A 24493-nucleotide genomic window follows, 5' to 3' on the forward strand; every position below is an offset into this window, starting at 1 on the left:
ATAGCAGCCACGGCAGCATCATCCTCAACACGATTGGAATCAATAGCTACAGACAGAGGAAGTGAATAAAATCTGAGAACATAAGACTGGAATGTTTCAGTAATGGACAATGTTTAAACCAATGATCTTTACTATCATGGCAGTGGGTGCTACGGTGGCTCAGTAGTAAGCAGTGCTGCTTCATAGCGCCAGAAACCCAGGTTCGATTCACAGCTTTAGGCGACTGTCTGTGTGGCGTTTGCACATTCTTCCCGTCTCTGGGTGCTCTGGTTTCTTCCCACAATCCAAAGATGCGCAGGTCAGGTGGATTGGCCGTTCTAATTTACCCATTGTGTTAGTTGCATTAGTCAGGGCAAATGGGGCTGAGTGGGTGAGTCTTTGTAAGGTCTGTGTGGACTAGTTGAGCCAAAGGGCATATTTATACACTGTAAGGAATCTAATCTAATCTTTCAGCATAACCTGTAAACTCACCCGGGAAAGAGAACTGCGCTCTCAGTGACCATAAACTGACAGTCTCCTGGAACCGCTTTGAATTTAAAATTTTACGAGCAGGTTTTGGTGCCATGTCCATCATCTTCCGATTGCACTGCTCTGATTTACTCACTCAGTGACGGGGGCCCTCTCTGTTCCACACAGGAAGAGACATCAAATCTTTCAGATAAACCATGAAGAGACTGACTGGTGAAAATGAGAAACTGTGATAGAGTAGATTTTTTTTTAAAAAAGGTGTGAGAAACTGAAAAAAAAACTGAATTGAAGGTTGGAAATTTTCTGCACCAGATAAGCTGCTTCCAACCAGGAGGCAGAGGTGGCAATAGAGTAAGTGAAATAGTACAGAGTCATCCAGGAATGCATCAGACCATTGAGCCCACAACTCCATGTTGACTACGATCCCAAACTAACCGAGACCACGCTGCATTAACTTCACGCTTTGCATTCCAAACCGGACAAATTCATGTACGTATCGTAATGTCTGTTAAATGTTGTAAATAAAACAATTTACGATCCTTTAATATTCTGAAGATTTCGAAAATTCTAGTTCCTGCAGACTGGAACATACCTACTGCAACATTGAATATTTATTCAAGCAAAGATATAAAAACAGAACAAAATACTGTATACTGGACAACTTGACATCAGATATGAGGAAAGAATGAGCCAAATGTGATAATTAGACACTTTTGGAATCATGATAAAATTCGGCTGAATCAGCTTGGATTCGAGAAAGGAAATCATCTTTGAAAAACTTGCACAGTATGTGTTAGTTGAGGCATCCACAAATTAGAAACAGCGGGCTGTGTGGGGGGTGGGGGGCGGTGGGGGCGGGGGTGGTTTGTATTTGAATTTGCATTGTTTTTGACATGGTTTCTGACAGTTGAAAGCAAGTCCACGGATGAGGGGAAAATGTACCACATGGTTTGAAAAATAGCTAATGGGACAATACAGAGAAGAGCACTAGTTTCTGGATTTCAAACAAGTATGCAGAGTTACCACATGTATCAGTATCGGGTCAAAATCAAATTGCAAGGCATCTAAATTATTCGTATGTGGGAAACGATGAGAATGCGTTTTATTTTGTATGAACGAAATCGGGTGAGTTTGGGAAATGTAGTTGACAAAAAGATCTGCATGCGTTGATCATGAGTCACCAAAATAATACGCAATTACATGAAAATAATTGGGGCAATAAATAGCCTAATACCCTTCATTGAGAAATGTTTCAAAATGTAAGTATATTTCATTTATTGCAACTGTAGAGACTTGCTGAGAGCGGATTTGGATAGAGACAGAAAGGAACATAATGTTGGTATTCACAGTAGAAAAGCAGGACGCTGACAGAACACTGGAAGCCTGGCACAATCAGAAGGTAGAGAAGTTGACGTTGAGGCTGTAGCCCTTCTTCATGCCTTGGAGTGTGTTTAGGGGGACCTGCGGATAAAAATGTGGCGGGGTCAGCGGATAAATTGGGATGGTGAAGACAGGTAGAATTATGACCTGTTCGATTATTGAGATGAATGGATCTGGTTGGTGGCAGGGAGGAATAGAAAGAAGGGGGAATGGCTGGAACGGGAGTCGGGCAATGGGAAGGGTGGATATTTTGAATTGGAAATCTCAATGTCGAGTCCTCATGTCTGTAGGCGGACCAGTTATAAATGAAATGTTGTTCCACCAGTTTACGGTTTGGCTCGTAAGAGAAATGGAGGAGTCCATGCATGGTCATGTCGGCAAGGGAGTGAGAATTGGGAATTTAAATGGGCAGTGGCTGGGAGGTCCTGCAAGACCCTGTGGGCCCTGCTAAAAATGCTGGGCAAAACTTTCTCTAAGTTGACAATAGTCTCCTCGATTTAGAGCTTACCACATCAGCAGCACATGATACAGCAAGCTTGCTGAGAAGCGAGGAAGGTGAACCATTGTGTCACGCTGTAATTTTTTTCTGTCCTTGGATGGGGTAAAGGGTTGGTATACTGGCAGTCTTCTGTTTGATTTCCGTTTGCACGGGGAGGTACCTGGCAGTTCTTGGTGGTTCGGGGATGGGGGCGGGGTGTGACTGCCACAAAACAAATACTGGCAAATGGAACAGTCCTTTTGAAAGATAGAGAACTATGGGGAGGGAAATATGTTCTTGGTGGAGCTGTCTGTATGGAATTTTCAGAAATGTTTAAAGATGTTGCGTTGAGTGCCGAGACAGGTGGTGTTGTCTGTGATGACAAGGGGGCCACTGTGATTGTAACGGTCCGGGTGGTGTTGGTTGATAACAGTGGAACTGGGAATGGAGATGTTGTTGTGGAGTGCTGCCTGAATGACAGAAGGGGAAAACAAATTGTTCAAAGTCGGTGGACATCTCGTATCCTTCGGAGTAGAATGAAAGAATATTTTGAGCACTGTGTGCAGGCTTGATCTTCTTTTTAAGGAGTGATCTCCTTGCCACAGACACAGTTGATATACCATGAGGTGAGAATGAGTAAACCGAGAACTTCTGTTGCACTGTCACAGAAGTGATTGCGTTGAAACTCGCGGGTTGGTGAGGAACACTTATTTCCAAAGGAGACATAGATTGGGATAGAAATTCCATCTTTTGACCAGGATCGATGGATTTGAGTTGTTGTTCCATTCACATGCATGTCGTGAAATTAATTGTTTGTCAGAAATACAGACAGGTCATAGGAAGCAAAAACACAACCTTCATACAGTGAATAATGCATATTGGTTGCACTGCGCAACACAAGCGGTAAATCAGATCATCATGAAGAACATCATCTCGAGAGTTCATTTGTCAACTTAATTGGGCATTCATAAGAGTTTATACGCCTTTGTTGAGCCACAGGTCGAGTGAGAAAGAGTTATAGGTTTCGATTGTACTATCTGCACATTAATGTGCAGTCCGTGTTCTACTCTGCACAGAGCGTCGTTTTGTTGACAATTCCCAACATCAGCCTTAATTCTTTCCTTCTCAAGCAATTAGCCATTCCTTCCAGCTTCTATCCTCCATCGAGAACAACATTCTGAATTCTCGGTGTTGAAATATACCTGCTTGAAACTTCACACAAATCAATTTGCTGCCCTCTGCATTGCGAGAAAACCATGCGAGAAAACCAAACGTGTGTACCATGTGCTATGGAGACACGAGGAACGACGTGAAGCAGTCTGTTTGTGCAGCTTCTGCTCCATTTGCTTGACTTGTTCCAGCATTGAATACCTTTTTTGGTCGTGTTAAGTGTCTCGACTGGCTGAATGGCCCCGTCCAACTCGTGTATAAGCGACTCAAGACACTGAATGGATACTTCCTTGTCCGATTTGGACAGGGACAATGGCCTAATGACTTGAACTTGGAACCTGTTTAATAGCAAGAAATACAGAAAAACGTGACAATGCTTTAGCTTTAACAGGCTAATTTGTCCTGAATTATTTTATGAGTGTAATTGAACTAGAGTTATCAAACTGGTTAGTTACCAATATTTGAGTAAATAGCTTGGGAAGCCTTGGGCTGAATGAAATGTAGCCTCAATGGATGTGGCCAGCTCTCACAGATTGGTATTTCTCGACTGCGGCTTCTCACTAATTTGTTGTGTTCTCAACGGAATTGGAAACTTCAGTGAATGTTTCCTCGTTGCTACTCTCTCTGAGTTTTCCCTTGTTTCAATTTTATCCCAGTGGTTCAGAAAACTCTATGTGGGAACTTGCGTATAATTTGTTCATTTATGCCCAGGAGTGAGCTGATGATATATTACTGCATTAGAACATGTCATTGACAATGGTTAGTGTATCGATTAATTTTAAAAAGTTTTCCAAATAAGTTATTCTAAATTTCTCTTTATTTGTCTCTGTTTTAAGTATACAGTTTAATTAAATTGTGTTGACCTGAACACCAATATTATAATCTGTGCCATTGCATCTGGAACAGACACTTGATATTTCCGTATAAAATAAGAAAACATGAGTTTCTAAACTATTGCCTGAAATAATTTTTGTGCGGCTTCATTGTAGGTCAACACACGAGACTCCTTTTCCTCCTGTGAAATCGGCTGGGGAGACGGATGGGTCTATCCATGTTCTTGTCCAATCGTTTCAATGGGCTGAATAGATTTCTCTTCTTCCTGTGAAGTCAGGTGTTGTGCTGAATGAAGTCTTTATATTTAACTGTGGAACGGAAAAGTGTATCACAGTCCTGTTACAGTGAACTTTACTTGCATTTTAACAGCTCAGGCTCGAATATCATCCAGGCCTTACTGCATGTGGACACAGACGGCTCCAAGAGCGAAGCTGTGGCACGCTTTTCTGAACATTGTGTAATCTTCCGAACTATCCCCAACTTGATCTATGATGGGGAAGGATATTGATGAAGCAGCTGAAGATGTTTTTGCTGAGAAAGCTAGCCGATGCATTGCAGCAGAGATATTCAGGTAGTAAATGTAGATTTGCATCTACAAGGGACAGACGTCTGGCTTTGTGCTGTGATTGCGTCCAGGGGTGACTTTAAACTAATTCCCATCCAGACCAATTTTATTTTGCTCCTTGATATCAAACTCAGTCAAACACTGCCTTGATACCGGGTCAGTCACTCTTCTGTGAACTCGTGCGTTCATCTCTTCTCTTCTAATCAATGGATAATGGAGAAAAGAGTGTGTTTTTTTCAAACACAGAGTAGTGAATGCCAGAACTTCGCTTTTCCAGAATGCTAGCGGAGCGAGATCTCTGAAATTATTAATGGAGGACAAGCATGGATCTTGATCATGCACAGAGTTGACGGCTCTGAAGAATTGATCTTTTAGGCCACTTTGGGACAGAGAGCAGCTCATTCATGACATATTGAAGAGCAAGACAGACTCGGGGGTAATGCGGGGAAACGTTCCGTTTCTAATATTATAATGTTCTGTTATTGAAAAGTGAGTGACAGTTATTTTTCTGGAAGTCCTTTTCTTGAAAAATGCAGTCATTTAGACCAGAGGATGTTGTCAGTTAAGGCATGGGGGCTACATTAAAAGTGAATCTTAGACGACAACACGACAAACAAAAGAAACATGTGGCAAACAGTGTATGACAGTCTACAAGGATTGGATGCTCTCCTTCATTTCTAAGTACTAGATTACAGAAGTAAGTAGTCTTGAACTGCTCCGCCCTAGCATTTTCAAAAGGCTGAATGGAGCAGACGAACAAGGGACTGAGGATCAAGAGTATGTCATTTGGCAGCTTGACCCTACACCGCCATGCAAGAAGACTGTGGTTCGTCAGGTTGTGGTCTCAGGTCCACGTTCTTGTCTGTATTATATTATCGGTTACTCACTTCATTGTAAAATATTTAATTATCTCAGCTTTCACTGAATTTAAATGGAGAGGCACCGCAAACGTCAGGGGCAGTTCATTCCCATTTTAAAGTCCATTTTAGAATTTCTCCTCATCCCTCTTCTAGTGCAAGAAAGATATACCGCACAGAACAGGTCCTTTAGTCGAGCTGGTTCATACCAACCAGATATCTCAATCTAATCAAGTCCCATATCTCAGCATTTGACCCACATCACTCTAAATCCTTTCCACCCATTTGCCATTCAAAGATTGTAATTGAACTAGCTTACACCACTTCCACTGACAGCTCATTCCGTGCATGCACCAATCTCTGGGTGAAACAGTTGCCTTAATATCCCTCTAAAATGTTGCCTCTGTCACCATAAACCTTAGCCCTCTCTGTTTGGAATCCCATAACCAGGCAATAATACCTTGGCTAATTATACTTTCCATGAAACTTATGACTTTGAAAAGCTCTATTATATTTTTCTTTAGCTTCCGAAGTTCCAGGGTTAACAAGCCCCAGCCAGCCCAACCTCTGCCTCCAGATCACACGATCCAACCCTTGAAACTTCTTTGGTATTTTTTTTTCTGTATCCTCTCAAGTTTAACAATATCCTTCCTGTACCAGATTGAATCCAATTAAGCACAGTATTGTAATTGTGGCATCACCAATAACCTGCACAGTCTCAAAATGACATCTGCTATGAAGTGAAATACAGGTACTGTACCTTTAAGAGAGGCCAAATGCTGTTTGTGTGCTGATATCCAGTCATACACCTATTTGACAGCCGAAGCGTGTAGTGGAAGTTTGGAAATATGCAGCATTTGGATGTGAAACAGTTTCCTGAGTTTGTTGCTGTTTTGACAACAATTCGAAGTAAACCAAATGGTTTAACTTACACCTCAGGATGCTACAATCCTAGCGACTTTGAATTCATTGTTTTTGCCAAACTCGAAACAATGGTCAATCCAATATTTGGGGTGCAAAAGCAATAGGCTTTTTGAAAGTCAGAGAGATTATCTGCCATTGAGAGAACAATTATCTTCGAGAGAGACTGCCATTCAAAAACACTCAGTCAAAGGTACCTTTCTCAAATCAACAATTCTTCTGTGAAAGACAGAAGTCTCTCCAGTGAGATCTTCACCGGAATGGAGACAGATGCAGACGATGACAACCGCTGTCTGGTTGTGAAATTATTTTGATTTAAATTTCATGACATTTTAATTGGAACAGTACATAATTATAGGTTTGGGTGCAGCTGATAAGCAGTTAAGAGAAAGGGAACTTAGCGTTGTAAAAAGGTTTTGGTTAATGTTCACATTTAGATTTATGTAATAATTTAAGATAACATACTTCAAATATTGGAATTTACGAGTTCTCTGTCACTCATACTTGAGCAGATTAAAAGGCAGGGTGAGCTTTTCTGCGTGTTTGCTTTAATTACAACTCCTGTCCTCAATGCACTGACCAATGAATGCAAGCAGGATAAATGTCTCCTTCACTATCTTATTTCGCTGTCACTCCACTTCCTTGAAACTATGATCCTGCACCGGTCTCATGGTTCAACAATTCTCCCTGTGGTCCCATCGTTAATTTTATAAGACCTGCCTTGCTTTACATTGTCAAAATGCAACACCTCACATTTACATCAACTAAACTGCTTCTGTAACTCCTTGGCCAATTGGTCCATCTGATTGACATTCCATTCTATACTGAGATGACATTGTTCACTGTCCGCTACACAACTTTTTCCTTATGTCATCCAAAAACCAATTAACCATGGACGTATTCACATTCAAATCTTTTATCTCAAGCAATGAAAATCTGTTGAGTCAGCACTAATATTTGCGACTCACTGCTGGTAGTCAGCTTCCAGTCTGAAAATCAAGCCTCGACCACCAGACTCTGGCTCCTACCGTCAATCAAATTTTATAGTCATTTGGTCAGCTCATCCTGGATCCAGTTGTGTTCTCACCCTATTAATCTGTCTTCCATGCCAATCCTTACCGAATGCCTTGCTGAAGTCCTCATGGACAAGGTCTACTATACTGCCTTCATCAATCGTCTTAGTCACCTCGTCAGATGATAAGCAAATTAGTCGGGCATGATTTCCGAAACGCAAAACTATTTGACTATCACTAATAAGGCATGGCTTTTGCAAATCCCTTAGAATTCCCTCCAAGAACATATCCAATAGCGCACTTATCAACAGATTCCTCGGTTTTGGGATCACTCTTTCCTTTTCTCGGGCCACAGATGCTGTGGACATATATGAAACCAGGTTCGTGAGCTGCAAACATTATCGTTCGCAGACTGGGTTGTCTCAGTTTGAGGAAGAATTCAGGCTGGTTTATTTCATCTGCTAAATTAACAGGGCTATGATCAAAACAGAGTAGCCTCAGAAATTACGCAGTTTCGATATTGAAAATCAGCGCATCAATATTGCAAGACACACATGCACCCAAGCACGCATATGTATACACACACACACACATTATTCTCCCCCCAAATGTATTGTATTCACATAAGCTACTAACCGGATCCCAACCAGGAACACATAGAATTGATTGAATAACAAATGCATCTTCACGAGTGGTCAAGATGACTGAGGAGTTTTCAGCGTGCACCCATTGCTGGAAGATGAAACATGGACAGAAATGGAATATTAGGCAGTTCCTTCTCAGGCAGATTACAATTCACCCTATTTCTGTTTAATCACACAATTGTGTTATTCGATCCCAAACTAGATCATGTGACCTCTCCTTGAACGTTACCCGACTTGTACAGCATCACATTCCCTGCTCTGTGCAGGTGCGTCATTGCTGTGATCATACACAGCGCCATTTCCACAAGCAATAAATGGTCCCATTTGTTTATGTTTTGTGCTTACGTAATTAAAAACTAAAATAATTAATTTTTTCAAAACATATGCATTAAAATATGTTTCTTCCTCTTATATTGCATCTCCACATGTATTCTCCATACAAGAGGAAATATCAACCAGGTATGCAGCAGCTACACTCTCCTCAAAATGTTATATTCCCAATAAGAAAACGCTGCATTATTAGATCGAAACTGCTAACCCTTCATAATAGTATACATTCGTCGCAAGAGTGAGTAAGGAGAAAGCGATTTGAAAGGTTTTGAAAACAATTGTGATTTTAGTCCCAGTTTTGGAAATCGAATCGACACACAATGTATCATTTGCCGTCTCAGCAATAGTCTGGACAGAGGCATAAAATATCCCATGTTCATACCTGAAACCCCTTGTATGAAATATCATTGTTCCATTGACCTTGCAAAAACAGTCGCTGAGTCTTCGAACTATCTTGATGTGATTCCTGCACCAGGATATGCAAAGTCCTGTGAATTCTCTCTCCATTTCCTTAAATTGATGTTGTTTCATCCTTTCCCCAAACAAACATCCAATAGTTTGGCAAGTTTCTTTTTTACATGAAGGTTTGTTCACTGCCCTCACCATTGAATCCCATTGTGTATCCCTTTGCAGACACTCTGCCAGTTGACATCTTTTTTAAAATGTATATCCTGGTGTATCCGCAAATCTAGCTCCTGTCCATTGAGTCCATTCAGCCAAATCATTTAACTCGATTGTAAATTTTTGATGAACTCAAACCGATTCCAGATGAATTCCATGAGTTGCAGCTTTCCAACTTCAAAGAAGTAATTACCGCTATACTGCTTTCCTGATATTTAACTAGCGCTTTCCGTTTCATTTAAATGGCCAGAAAGAATGTGTGGCCTCATCATGTTCAGTGCAATGTACCCAATGGTCTGAATACTTCATTCCGTGATTGATTCACACCTTAGAGGGTTAGAATGGTGTTTGCCATTTTAGAGAAATGATCCCAACTGTCTGAATGTAATCTTCGTCTCACTCTGTAATAGCATTCAGCATTTGAGTCAATGAACAACACATGTGATTGGAGCAGCAGTTGGCCATTTGGTCCCTTGAGCCTGCTGCCCAGTTTGGAAAGATCAAACCCTGAACACCTCTTTCCTGACTGTTCCAAGAAACACTGATTTATTTGCCCATTAGCTTTGCCTTGAATACCGCAAATGAAGGGCTGGTAATGTGGACACGTGGTCAGCACTGTTTCCCCACAGCATCAGGAACCTGGGTTTGATTCCAGCTTTGGGAGGGTGTCTGTGTGGAGTTTCCACATTGTTCCCGTGTCAGCATGGACTTCCTTCTTTGTTGCAAAGAAGTGAAGGTTGGGTGAGATGGCCATTATGATTGCCTGAAGCGTTCATGGATTTTTTTTATGCTGGGTCGATGTGCCAGGCGAAATTCGGGGTCATAGCGAGGTGAGGCTGGATGGAATGCTCTTTGGAGGGTCGGTGTCAACTAGAAAGACCAAATGGCTTGCTTCTATTCTGTATGGACTCTACGGGTTTATGACGCTCTCAGAACAGCTCCTTGGGAGTGTGAACACGACAGCATTACCTTAAGGAAAAATGAGTATCCAGATCTCAATCTTAAATGGGAGACACTTACGTTGAAAATATCTTATTCTCGACGTTAAAGAAATGCGGGTACATGAAATAGGAAGAAATGTAGATCCTATTCAGTGTCGTATTTATCAAACTCATCCTCCTTTGATATCTTGGAGACGCATTTCCGGTATCTAAAAGTCTCAGAAAGTAAGATATTGAAGCATTTTGAGGTGATTTGGACAAACGGGTTTGCTGCAAGATCGAGGGTGACATGTCAAAACACAATTCTCCTGCCTCCACACTCTTCCCTTGGATCGCTTTGTTCACAAAAGAAGCAAGTCCATCTCTGTGGTGAGTGTGTGTGTGTGTGTGTGTGTGTGTGTGTGTGTGTGTGTGTGTGTGTGTGTGTGTGTGTGTATTTGTGTGTGTATGTGTGTGCACGCTCGCATGTGTGTTTTAGCTGAAAGGCAGGTCACAGAGGATTGTCAAGGAGGGTTGTTTTTTGGATTGGAAGCCTGTGACCAGCGGCGTTCCATCCGCTTTAGAACTGAATCAACGTCTGCCTGCCCTTGATATCAACGTATTAGATGTGAAATGTAGAAGGCATGCTGAAAACGTTTAAGTATAAGACTAGTATTGGTTGTATACAGGACATTGAAGAAGGCTATATAAGATTAAAAAGAGACCTTGATCAATTCGATCAATTAATCATAGGATTTCTTAGTATTGAACCTTTGTTCCAAATAGTATTTACCAACCAGGTATCCCAGATTAATCTAGTTTGGCCCATACTCCTCGAAAACTGTCCTATGCATATACCGAACAGATACCTTTGAAACTATATAATTATACCAGCCTCCACAATTTCATCTGGCACCTCATTCCTTTCACACAGACCCCCTTAGATCTTTGTTTAAATCTTTCCAATCTCAACATAAATCTGTGCACTCGAATTTTGGTCTCCACTGCTCAGGGGGAAAGACCTTGATGATTCACCCTTTCCATGCCCGTCATGATTTTAGAAAAAGCTACAAGTGAAAGTGAGATTTCAATCAACACAAATGGCTATGCTCTCTGTCATCCCGGGTTTAAGTTCTGAAATTCAGTCCTGACACTTCTTCCTTCTACATGAAGTCACAATTCTAAAATAACTTTAGTCAACTTATTCAGACATATAAAGATAAGTCGCTGTGGCATCTGCATGTAAAACTTTGGGCTCAGAATTACGGACACGGCCATCACTCGGCAATAGCACCTGAAACGGAAATATTATTCGCCGTGAGCATGTTTATGAACATGTTAGACTTGTATCCAGACCTTCTTGTACATAGCTAGGTACACTGCCTCGCAGGTCATGAACTGTAATCGAAGACAGCGATCTGGTTCAGAGACTACGCACGACACAAGACCAAAACCATGAACAGATTTTAGGTTCCATTTGATACGCCAGCTTTCAGCTTGTTCTGGAGTCTTTGAAATCTGGTTCCCTTTAGTAAACTGCACAGATGATAATTTACATTGTTAAACAGATATAAGGTATTTGTCTCAAATATTGGATGTTGAGTGCGTATACTGTGCAATTTAGACAAACTATGAATAGCTGTAATTGTTTCGTTATGATTTACAGCTTCGGTGACAATTACCTACACATTGCAAATGAGGATAGCAATCCTTCAGGTACATTCTACACTGTGAAGAATCGCAAATGCATATTATTACTAACTATCAGAGACGAACAAAGAGCATATTTTCACATCCTAAAATACCGATCATGATTTCCAGCCTCTAACGAATGACTCCCCTCTTCCTAACAAGCTTCAATAACACAAATCAGCTGGTTACTTACTGGCCTGTCCTCCCCGTTGCATGGGTATCTAATCCACCACTCTCCTCCTGCCGCCGACACAAGGCAAAAAAAACTGAAGGTCTTCTGAAATTCAAGACCTCTGTGTGCCAGCATTCTTGAGCGTGATGGGTCTCTTAAAATTGAAGGGGAAAAGTGAGGGACGGGAATATCATTCACTAGACTGAGGAGTGGCAGAAGCAGTTTATTTTGGATGAATTCACGGTGTATGATAGAATTCGTGGATGAAGTGAATAGGAAGTTTGACACGTGCAGCGTTGTCCACACGGATTTCAGTATGGACTTTGAAAATTTCACATGGTCGGCTGCTCTGCAGTTAAGATCGCGTAGACTCCTGGAGGACCATGTGAATCTGATGCGCAACTACCTTGATTGTACGAAGCAGAGGGTAATAGGGTGAGTATGATTGTGGGATTGATGGCCACTGATGAGTTCAGTAACTCAGGGATCGGTGCTGCGTGCGTTACACTTTATATTCATAAAATCATAGAATCATACAGTGTGGAAATAAACCATTGGGCACAACAGGTGCACACCAACCGCCGAGGAGAACCCCTATCGTATTACTCTGCTTCCCCCGGCCTATTCAACAAACCAATGCGCTACAGCAATTCGCATTTCCTATGACCCATCTAACCTGCACAACTTTGGACTGTGGAGGGAACTGATCACCCAGAGATAACTCACGCAGACACGGGGAGAAGGCGGAATTGCCACACGGACTATCGCCCGTAGCTCGAATCAAACACAAGTCCCTCGTGCTACCAGGCAGCAGTGGTAATCATTGAGCGACTGTACTGTTCTATTAGGTAAAAACAATGAGTGCAGATGCTGGAAACCAGATTCTGGATCAGTGGTGCTGGAAGAGCACAGCAGTTCAGGCAGCATCCAAGTTGGATGTTGCCTGAACTGCTGTGCTGTACTGTTCTATTGTTCAGTATGTCAATGATTTCGATGATACTATATAAAGCACTATTAGTAAGTTTTCAGCTGACGCTACAATTAGCGTTATCGTGAACAGTGAGAAACGTTATCAGAAATTGCAGAAGACGTTGATCAGCTGTGATTGGGCAGAGAAATTACATACCGATTTTATTTTCAATGTATGTGAGGTCTTGCATTTTGAACTGTGAAGTCAAGGTAGGAGATTCATGTTAACTGATAGAGATTTAAGGAGTGTATTAGAGCATGGAGACCATGGCGTTCAAGTGCACAGTCCTCTGAAATTGGAGTCACATTAGGCAAGGTCATGATGAAGGCGTTTGTCACACTGGTCTTCATCAGTGAGTGCATTGGGCATAGAAGTTGTCAAGTTATATTGCGGATTACATGACGTTGCCGAGACCAACCTTAGAGCATTGTGTTTAGCTTTGTTCACCTTTGTATAGGAAGCATGTATTAAACTGAAAAGCGTGCAGGGGAAATTAACAACAATGTTGTCAGAACTCAACGGTTTGAGTTATGAAGACATGTTGGACGTATTAGGACTTCTTTCATTCCAGTGTAGGAGACAGAGGAGAGCTTTCAAAGAAGTGGAGAAGATCCTGATAGGGATGGTACGAAAAAAGGATTCAGTCTTTTTCCCAGGTTTGTGGAATCGATAAATAGGCGGAACCAGTTGAAGGTTAAACGGGAAAGAATAAAAGGGGTTCTGAGGCACAAGATGTTTACACAGAAGGTGTCACGCATACAGAATGAGCTGCCAGTGGAATTGGTTGAGGCGGGAGTACTATCATTTGAAAGGCATTTTGGATAAATGAATGTATTGGAAGAATGAGAAGGATTTGGGACATTTGGAGGCAAATAAAGTCAGAGTAGACGGGTCTTTTGGTCGGCTTGGAGAAGTTTGGGCCAAAAGTCCTGTCTCCATGTTAAAGAATTATGTATTTCTCTCATTATTGCTTATTGGTTAATCAAGCAAGGAAATGATTTAACTTAAAAGCCAGAACATGAGTAACGTTGTAGATCAAAGAGGTATAGGTGATCAGGCATAATTCTCTAAAGTTGCGTCAGATGGAAATAAGTTGAATAACGTGACGTTGAGCTGTCTTGCTTTCACTACTCGGCCATTTGTGTTTAGAATTTGGAATGGATTGTAGACAATGTATAGTGCATTTATGAGGCCGATTCGTTTCAACTGTGTCTCGTTCTGGTCGACCAGTTATGGGAAGGATACAATTAATCTACAGAGTTTGAAAGAGATTTACAAAATTATTGCCAGGCATGGACGGGTGGCATTCTACAAATAGGCTTAGTAGGCTGGGACATTATTCCTAGAGAGTAGGAGGTTGCACTTATCGAACACAATGAAATCATGCTGAGCATAGATAAGGTCAATGACAAGTATATTTTCCAGAGAATGAAGGTTTCAAGAATATCAGGCATAATCTTGTCATGATGACAGTCGAAAGATTAAATAATAAAAATATACGACGGGCTTTTTCTGTTTTTGTGCGTGGAATGAACCTCCAAAGGAAGTGAGGAATAAGAATATAGTTGCACTATTCAAATGACATTATGATAAGTACATGAACAACAGAAAGTTGTGAAAAAATATTGGACAAACGCAGGCAGGGGAGATTAGTTTAGTTTGTGATAAAGTACCACTTGGTCTGAACGGTCTTCTTCGGGACTGTATAACTCTATGCTTGCTTCTTTGTCAATTGTATACATGTACGTCCTCCTGCCTGTGTTTGCGTCAATTTCTCGGTGTGCATAAATGTCTCAGTGTGTCCCTCTCTGTGTGTTGATGACTGTGTATGGATTATGTGGTTAAAATCAACTAGGTTCAATCTCTCTACCGCCCTCCCCCACTCCAACTTCCTGCCCTCACAATCCAGAGCCATCCACGCCCTCTGCTCCAATCCCGACCTCACCATCAAACTAGCAGATAAAGGGGGTGCAGTGGTAATCTGGCACACAGACCTCTTCACCACTGAAGCCTGACGCCAACTCGAGGACACCTCCTCCTCCTGCCGCCTCGACCATGACCACACCGCATCGCCAAGCCATCAACTCCCAGACTATACAGGACCTCATCACCTCAGGAGATCACCCACCCACGGCTTCCAAAATCATAGTCCGGGAACCCCACACTGCCCGGTTCTACCTCCTTCCCAAGATCCTCAAGCCTGACCACCTTGGCTGACACATTGTCTCAGCATGCTCCTGCCCCACTGAACTCATCTCTACCTACCACGACACATCTACCTACCTACCTCATCTCTACCTATCCCCACAAGTCCAGGAACTCCCCACATATATTCGACACACCACGCATGCCCTCCACATCCTCCAAGACCTCCGTTTCCACGACACCCAACGCCTCATTTTCACCATGGATATCCAATCACTCTCCACCTCCATCCGCCATGACCAGTGCCTCCAAGTCCTCCGTTTCTTCCTCTCCCGACGTCCCCAACATACCCTTCCACCGACACTCTCATTCCTTTGGCCGAACTGGTCCTCACTATTAACAATTTTCCTTTGACTGGTCCCACTTCCTCCAGACCAAAGGCGTAGCCATGCGCACCTTTATGGCCCCAGCTATGCCTTTCTCTTTGTTGGCAACGTAGAACTGTCCACCTTCCGTAATTACACAGGTACTCCTCCCACCTCTTACTCCGCAACATTGTTGACTACATTGGCGCCACCTCGTGCTCACGTGAAGAGGTTGAGCACTTCAGGAACTTAACCAACACATTTCACCCTGCCCTTAAATTTACCTGGACCATCTCTGACAACTCCCTCCCCATCCTGGACCTCTGCATACCCATTAATGGCGACTGAGTTGACACCGACATTTTCTACAAACCCACTGACTCCCACAGCGACGTGGATTACACCTCTTCCCACCCTACCACCGGCAAAAATGCCATACCGTATTCCCATTTCCTCCACCTCCGCCGCATCTGCTTCCAGGGCGACCAGTTCCACCACAGAACACATCAGATGGCCTCCATCTTTAGACACCGCAATTTCCCTTCCCACGTGGTTAAGCATGCCATCCAATGCATCTCGACCACATCCCGCACCTCCGCCCTCAGACCACATTCCTCCAACCGTAACAAGGATAGAACCTCCCCCCTCCCCCCCACAGTGCTCACCTTCCACCCTACCCATTTTCGCACAAACCAAATCAACGGCCGACATTTCCGCCACCTCCAAATGGACCCCATTACCAGGGATATATTTCCCTCCCCACACCTTTCTGCCTTCCGAGACCTTGAATACCTGGTCAGGTCCACGCCCCCCACAACGCACCCCCCCGTCCTGTCACCTTCCCCTGCCACTGCAGGAATAGCAAATCCTGCGCCCACAACTCCTCCCTCACCTCCATCCAAGTACCTATAGGAGCTTTCCAAATGCATTAAAGTTTTACCTGCACATCCACCAATATCATTTTTTGTATCTGCTGCTCACAATGCGATCTCCTCTACATTGGGAGACTGAACGCCTCCGAGCTGAGCGCTTTCGGGAACATATCTGAGACACCCGCACCAATCAACCACAACGGCCTTTTGGCCTAACATTTCAAATCCCCCTCCCACTCAGCCGAGCACATGGAGATCCTGGGCCTCCTTCACCACTGCTCCATTGCCACCCGATTGCTGGAGGAAGAACGCCTCATCTTCGGCCTCAGAACACTTCAACCCAGGGTATCAATGTGGACTTCACCAGTGTCTTCATTCCGCCTTCCTTCACTTCATCGCAGTTCCAAACTTCCAGCTCAGCACCACCCCCATGAACTGTCCTCCCAGCCTCTCTTCTTATCCAACTATCCACTCCACCCTGACCTATCACCTTCATCCCACCGTCATCCATCCATTGTACTTTTGCGACCTTCCCCCACCCTCCTCAGTGGCGTATCACCTTCATCTCCACCCCCACTCACCTATTGTGCTCTATGCTGCTTTCTCCCCACCCCACCCTACTCTCATTTATCTCTCCACCCTTCAGGCGCTCTGCCTCTATTCCTAATGAAGGTCTTTTGCCCGAAATGTCGATTTTTCTGGTCCTCTGATGCTGCCTGAACTGCTGTGCTTTTTCAAAACTACTCTGCTGCATAATAGGCATTATGCGTTCCGAAGTCAGTGTTTGTAAAGTGCTAGTGGAGAAAATAACTACGTGATTCCTTAGTGTTGTTTACGTGCTCAGATAATAGTTGTCTGTAAGCGGCACCTTAGGGATCCGCAGATAGAGCACCTCAATTGAAATATTGTTAACGAAAGGCTGTACAGCTTGCAAACGAAACAGCCGCTTTCCTTAACAAATCTACAGACATTTGAATGTAGCCAATCATGTTGAACAAGGTACTTTGATTTTTAAAAATATTAATTTTAAGTGAAATGGCACAATGAACCCTATTGTAAGAAATTTGATATGCCATTACGTGTATAAAAGAAGGGGCAGTTGAAAAAAAAGAGACCAGAGGAGGTTGCCATCCAACAGACTTATCGGGCCTCAACTCTCGTCAGATAATCACTGTCTTTCAGATCCTCACTTGTCTGAGCAAAAGCATTATTTAATGACACAAGAATCAACGGAGAAGGCATTCTGGACAGAAGAACCAACAGAGAAGGAACAGATCGTTTCGGGCGATCAATAATCTGATTGCAATTTTGAGAGAATTTCTTTTTTGTAAATGAGTGTGATTTATGCTGTATTGCTGGACATGTCTTCAGAGATCAGATCATATCTACCCTCCATGTCTGTGCGGAGCTAGGGAATTGATTGCTGTGCCCTTGCTGAAATATGTATTACATCGATAGCCACTGGTGATGTGCCAGAAAACTGTAGATTGGCGAATGTGGTACCACCGTTGAAAACATTTCATCAGAAAAAGCAAGAACAGGTTAACCGGTGAGTCTAACATCAGTGGTGGTCAAAAGGATGGAAATGATTCTGAGACACGGGATTTACACGTGTTTTGAAAGGCAAGGACTGATTAGAGACAGCCATCATGGCTTTGTGCGTGGGAAATCTTGTCTCAAAAACTTGATTTGAGTTTCTTTGGAAGAAGTCAAAGTCTGTGGCGTTGGAAAAGCAGGTTAAGCTGCATCCATGGAGTAGGATAGTCGACTTATTGGGCATAAACCATAGAGCGGGAATTGCAGGAAACCTTACACATCCTTCTTATAATACGGCGACAGAACTGCATGCAATACTTCAAGTGCAGCCACACGAGAGATTTCTACTGCTGCAGGAAGAACTCGTTGCTCCGAAATGCAATCTTTCTAACAATAAATGCTGGCACTCTGTCTGTCTTCATAAACGTCTATCAACCTGAGTGGCATCTTTCAATATATCTGTGTACATGAGCTGAGATCTCTCTGCTAATTTGTACGACCAAGACTCTTACATATGTCCAGTTCTGCACATTCCTGTTGCATCTTCCAGAGTGAAACCACCTCACACTCTTCTGTATTAAACTCCATTGTTTATCTCTTGGCCTGGTTCTGCAGCTTATCTATGCCTCTCTGCAACACCCTTCAGCACTATTCAGAACTCGACCGACCTTAGGGTCATCCTCAAAATTACTAAGCCATCTTGAAAGCCATCATCTTGATCATTTACAAAAATGACAAACAGCAGTGACCCCAAAACAGATCGTTGCGCTCCACTACTCTGAACTGAACAACACGATGAACATTTCCCATCAACCACCGCCCTCTGTCTTCTTTCAGATAATCAATTTCTGATCCAAATCACATAATTGCCCTCAATCCAAGATCTCAACATTTCGGGCTTGGCCAACCGAGGGGAACATTATCAAACGCCCAAGACACCACATCAACTGGTTCACCCTCATCCACCTGTTTGGGTCCCTAATGAAAGAACTTAATAAGGGTTGTGGGCACGATCTACCCTTCACAAAACCGTTTTTATTTTCCATAATCAACTTATTCCATTCTAGATAAGTATAAATCCTATCTCTTTTAACGTTTTCCAATATATTACCCGCATCAGAATTGAGGCTCACAAGTGTATAATTACCACGGTTATTTTTATTCATGTTCTTGAACAAGGGGACAACATTAATTATCGCCCAGGATTCTGGCGCTATTAGTGTAGACAATGACGACAAAGAACATCAAAGCAAAGAGTTCTGCAAGCTCCGCCGACCTTTCCAGAGAATCCTAGGATAAATACCATTCAGCCCAGGGGACATTTCTATTTTCTCACTTCCAAAAATTTCTTACAACTTCTCCTTGTGAACCTCATCTTCATCCAATATAGTAGCACGTATCTTAGAAGTCTCCTCTCCCACACTGTCTATCATCAGTGTGAACCTCGTTGAATAATATTCATTTTTATCGCTTCTCCTCTCTCCTCGGGCTGCAAACGGAACTCCCTACTACTACCGTTGATTGGCATTAATCTTTCTCTCGTCTTCGATTATGACTGATATGCCGACATAAAGCTTCAGGGTTTTCTTTGATCCGATGTGCCAACGATTCTTCATGTCAAGTCCTGATTGTTCTTAGCTCTCGCTTTCGCTCATTCCTGGCTCATCTGTAACTCTCAAGCGCCCGAACTGAACCTGCACGTCTCAGTCTGACATTAGCCTTCTCTTTCGTCTTGACAGGAGATTCAACTTCGTTAGTAAACCACAACTCCTTCCCTTGAACACTATCTGTATGCCTGAGATGTACGTACGCATGTCCTGCAGTTTACTACCCTATTCTTTGCATGCTAAAGCATGCCTCATCACATCATAATTGCCTTTCCACCAGCAACAACTCTTGCTTTGCGGTAAATACCTATCACTCTCCATTCCTCAGGTAAACATAATCGACTTGTGGTATCTATCATTGAAGTGCACACCTATCACCAAATATAATACCTGGCCGCATTCATGACCCATTACCATTTCCAATCCCGCCTCGCCCCTGTTAGGTTTGTCTGTATACTGTTTCTGGGATCCCTTCTGCACACATGTGATAAAAGCTGAACCATTTGAAGTACTCGAACTATTTTATTTTCAGTCAATATTTGGAAAGTCGAAGTGCCCCACAGCAATTGGACTGTTTTTAGCGCTCCTATGCAGAACCAACTTTGCTATCCTTTCCCCAACATCTCTGGATTTATTTGGAGACCTATCGAAGTATACCCTCCGAATATCGAACCTACATGCGTACCGCCCTCTGTGCACACTGATCAGTATTGTTATTGAGTCTGGCAATGCCTTTATTTTAATATTTTCAAGGACGTCATGACATTTCTCCACGAAACTATTCTCAGTCTCTCTCTGTCGTTTATAAACTCCCTGCCAGTTGTTCACATTTAAATTGATTTTCTACGTGCGTTTTCACTCTCAAACAATGACTTTGAAAATCATCCATCCCAACACACGCACACGCAACACACATGCACACACACACGCACACAAACAAGTACAAGTACTCACACGTACACACCTGCATGCATGCATGCACTCACATGCACACACGCATACGCACCCGCATGCACGTGCATACAAACACACATGCACACAGCACACACGGGCACCCGCACGCAAATGCAGAGACACTCACACATGCACACACGCACACTGACACACACCTGCACACACATCCACAGATGGTCCAGCATCCTTACCATACACGAATAGTCTGCACAGCTCACCATGATGGGCTGTCATCTTTTCCAGTTTATGCTTTCTGGGATTGGCCTGGGAGGCAGTTTTTAAACATGTTATGCCAAACCATTTTGCATGAACTGGCCATGCCTTTATTCAATATTCTCATTCTTTATATTTGGATCCTCCAGTTAGTCCCGATCCTCTGTTTGCATCCCAATGTTTCTCAGCAGTCTTCATATTAATGAATTGTCTGTTTCATTCTTTCATGTGAATCGTTCTGTCGCTCTGTATCTTTCCTTGGCCTTGATTGTTACCTCGGTAGTGTATCGTTGGCTGGCACTGTGACCACAAAACAGAAATAACAAAATAATGAAAAGCAAATTGTGCAATAAGCACAAATCACGTTGTGTATCTTCCTGTTGTTCAATTCCTGATTTGTGACATTTCGTGCTTCATGTTGCAGTAGGCTTTTCAAAAGATTTGTCTCACGAATTTGAAAATTGGTCTGGGCCTGTTTACTAAGCGCCCGAGCAAGCGCCTCACATAATATTGTCTAGGACCAGCCATCTTACTTGACGTTGATGGTCTTTGACTGTTTATTTTTATTGAAAATTTGGTGGAGCTGCTTGGGTTAATTTCGTGAAGGTTGTGCTGTGAGCTGCCTCAGATATTTAGGGAGGGCTGAGGATTTGTTCACCTAACTATGGACGGAGCATGGCGATTGTAGTTACAGCATCATTATCTGCGAAATGTACAACTGGAGCAGAGTCTGCAGAGAGTGGAAACCCTGAAACTATTGAATGAGTGTTGTGGGTAAACAGGTCTGCCATATCCAACCCAGTGGTAACGAAGAACGATTTCCCAAGCTACACATAACCCAGGAAGGCAACGTGAGGGGATCCAGATTGAACAAGGAACGCGTCACAGAGCGGGTTCACTTCCTACGACACAAAATGTAGCTTCATGCCAGGGGAGGGAAGTTCTGAGAGTGACTGTGAGAACCACAGTTTCATTCAGCTTTTATGAAATAGAAATTTCTGCAAAGGAGTTGATGATATATTTTCACGAAATTGATGTGTCAGCGTGGCAAAATTGCAAATTAGGAGAAAGCAGACGTCGCCCATTTAAGATAAAGAGTATATTATACTTAAACGTTTAAAGATTAATGTTTGTGGGCAGCAGTTCGAGTTTCTCGAATTGAAAATGTGACAAAAAGATGTTCGGTTCGACGGCCAAGCTGTTTAAATTCAGCTAAGCTATTTAAAAAGGCAGTTAGAGATGAAGGACCAATTCAATTTAATTTTGATGGCATTGACAGTCTTGAATCAACCCTGCTATTAACATAAGAAAATGTCCACATGCTGTAATGACAGGGAAACTGGACAGAGGGGGGAAAGTCAACTGACATCTGAAAGAGGTGAGAGTGAAGGGACACCTGAGAACGAAATGCCATATTCTCAAAAGAAATCTCTGGGCTACATAAAAAGAAAATCACACGATCTCCGCCTCAGCGACACTTGCCTGCCCGCTCTCCATATCCCTTCATTTACTGAATGTCCCAGCGACCAATGCTCTTTGGAAGTTTGAATGACAGAATCATAAAACTATGATCACTTCTGTGCGATTGGCCCACATGTGGAAAAACCCACTCAGCATCTGCATTTCAAGCACCTTTATATCTTAGAGATCTCAACGAGACTGCTGTTTAAACGTCAGTGAACCGCTTTTGAATTGCTTCCAATGCAACTACTTCCCTTATCATGACAGTGCATCCAGTCTGGAAACAGTCGTTCACGTACAAGTTCAGTAATTCCTTGCATAGTTGCAGCAATTCTTCCTCTATTATATTCTACTCTTGCACGAATGAACGCTGAAATTACACTCGGCTTTCTCATTACCTACTGTACTGCCCACTAGTTTTCTGTAATATGCTCGAGGAGCCCCATAAATCTCTCCACGTAAACACTCTGTAGTTTCTCTCCTTATAGACAGTAAGTTACTTTCTGTTCGTCTGAACAGAATGGATAACAACATACTTATTCACAATATATTTCATCTGCCAAGTGTTGACCAAATCAATCCATGACCATTTCATAATTAATTACATACTAATTGCATTCTACTTTACCAGCTGTGCTGGTGTTATCTGAAACTTTGTCAAAAGCGTCTCCAATCCTCTCATTGAAGTGACGTTACAGATTGCAAATAGTCTGAACTCTCCAGCATCCCCAAGGTTTGGCAACCAGAAGGCTTCACTTCCCTATTCCATCTCAGTACATTTTGTTGGTTTACTCATTCTCTATCCAAGCTACGTAACAACTCCTAACTCCGTATTACCTCTTCAGGATCCTCATCATCAATGTCGCTTATCACAATTTTAAAAAACGTGATCAAATAATACGATCAGGGTTTATCCTCTATGACACGTGCTGACTCTGATGAATTATGGTTTGATTTTATAAATCTCCAGTTTTTCATTCCTTGATAATAGGTGACAACAATTTGCCTTCAATTCCATTAATTTTCTCATTACTTTTAATTCCCTAATGCAGAAGGATATTCAAAATTCTTGGTTTTTCTATAGCATATACATTCCCTTCCAATTCCTCTGACTGGCACAAAGCTTTGAAAGATCTGCTCCTACCACTGTGTGAGAGGCATGAGTGTGGGAATGGTCACAGTATGTCTTGGTTTACAAAACAGATGGGCTGTATGCCTTCCTCGTTTTCCTACTTTACACTCACGATTAAAGGACTATCTTGAGTAATAGGCTCAAGGTTTCTTGTCCTCCTGCTGCTGCTGTGCAATGAGTTCTCTTGGGCTGAATGACGTCCTTCTTTCCAAGAGAACAAATGTCAATCACGTCTTGGCCTTTTCCAGTTTCTGTGATGCAGACTTGAGAAGGTGGAAATGACACAGGATATTGGTGCTGCATGAAGTGGTCTCGGACCGGTTTTACAGGCTCCAGGGGGTGACTGGCCTCCTGCTGCAACTGTATGTCACGTTCCTGCGGCTGCATACCCTCGTCCATTCATCATGTAACAAGATTGACGGCCTGAAAATTATTTTGATGTTCTGTGTAAAAGCCTGGAGAACAGTAATTGGCATCTTTCGCTGAATCCTTTCAGTCTTCTATGACAAACCAAGATAATTTTTCACTATAAAAAACAGCGAAGTGCGTTGAATCGAAGTGTTCAACATTTCCTTTTAAGTTAAGACCGACAATGCCCGAATCTATTGAGGGAACCATCGCCTCAGAATATAACAATATCCTGTTCTCAGTAAAGAGACAAAATCTGTCGAAATTTTTCTAGCTGTGATCTACCGAAGATCCCGTGTAGCAGCAACAGACATTGTGTTTGCCCACTGGGAAAAAATGAGGTGAATGCAATCTAATAAGAAACATGAAGAGTGATGAAACGTTTCTGTCAGTATTTGAAAGGAAATTAAATATATTAAAATCAAATCTGGAAGTGTGAATGAGTGGGCAAGAAACTTTGTTTCAGAGAACACAGGAATTACATGTAAAATAAACAATTACTTCAGGTGTTTCTTGAAGTACTAATAGCCGTAAATTGCGCCAGAAATGCAAAGTGATCGTGGGACTTGTGTACCTAAAAACTCCAATCATCTCCGTCGGTAATGGAATCGCTGATTTGAGCATTAATATTTCTGACGGACCACATGGAGGCCACGCTAGAATTTTGGAGAAAGCAGCAAAAGACATTGAATTCACTGATTTAATTGAGCTCTATTGTCGAATGTACACACATGTGTACAGTGAATAATTTCAAGACAGGATACA

The sequence above is a fragment of the Chiloscyllium punctatum genome, chromosome 43 (genome assembly GCF_047496795.1).
Source record: "Chiloscyllium punctatum isolate Juve2018m chromosome 43, sChiPun1.3, whole genome shotgun sequence".
Taxonomy (NCBI): Eukaryota; Metazoa; Chordata; class Chondrichthyes; order Orectolobiformes; family Hemiscylliidae; genus Chiloscyllium; species Chiloscyllium punctatum.